Genomic DNA, 859 nt, shown 5'->3' with positions numbered 1-859 from the left:
GATTCAATATTCATGTGGGGCCATGTAGAGAGGAAATAACAAAAGTTTTGTGAAGAGGTTGGTGTTATAATCCACACATGCAGTTCATCGCCTTCACCACTCAGATACCAAGTCCTGTGCTCTCGCTGTGGCAGTCAGCAATTTTACCAGTGTTTGTGAAAGTCAAAATCTTCCAGTGCCAGAATAAAGCACAGAAATGTAATTGTTACACGATGAGGATGGGACTCGAACCCATGCATGCAGAGCACAATGGATTAGCAGTCCATCGCCTTAACCACTCGGCCACCTCATCCTGAATTTTGGTAGTGGCAAATGACTTTCAAAAAACTGTAGTTGCTGTATTGTAAACCCTTGATTGAAATCAATGAACGTTAGGCAGAGCAATGGCAAGGCCATGTGTCGATCCCATCGAGACATTTAACAAACGTGTTGTAAACCCTAGATTGAAATCAATGAAGTTTGGTAGAGCACTGGCAAGGCCATGTGTCGATCCCATCGAGACATTTAACAAACGTGTTGTCAGGCCGAGTGGTCTCAAGTGCTTGATTAAGTGTGTTGAGGTGTTCGGGTTCAAATCCCACCATTGAGGTTGCCCTTGGTGAAGCTATTCTCAATACCTGAATCCTACTAGTCACTCTAGGATTGCGCAGGGATTCAATATTCATGTGGGGCCATGTAAGAGAGAAATAACAAAAGTTTTGTGAAGAGGTTGGTGTATAATCCACATGCAGTTCATCGCCTTCACCACTCAGATACCAAGTCCTGTGCTCTCGCTGTGGCAGTCAGCAATTTTACCAGTGTTTGTGAAAGTCAAAATCTTCCAGTGCCAAAATAAAGCACAGAAATTTAATTGTTACAC

The 859-nt window shown here is 43.2% G+C and overlaps 1 non-coding gene across 1 annotated transcript; it reads right to left on the bottom strand.

Annotated features, from left to right (window-relative positions):
• Positions 1-210: 210 nt before the first annotated feature.
• On the bottom strand, positions 211-292 carry trnas-gcu. Its single transcript has one exon. It is a non-coding gene; the product is annotated as a tRNA-Ser (tRNA).
• Positions 293-859: the final 567 nt, after the last annotated feature.

The sequence above is a fragment of the Oncorhynchus gorbuscha genome, unplaced genomic scaffold (assembly GCF_021184085.1).
Source record: "Oncorhynchus gorbuscha isolate QuinsamMale2020 ecotype Even-year unplaced genomic scaffold, OgorEven_v1.0 Un_scaffold_21823, whole genome shotgun sequence".
NCBI lineage: Eukaryota > Metazoa > Chordata > Actinopteri > Salmoniformes > Salmonidae > Oncorhynchus > Oncorhynchus gorbuscha.
The sequence above is the reverse complement of the archived record's forward strand: the minus strand, read 5'-3'. Positions and strand labels throughout refer to the sequence as shown.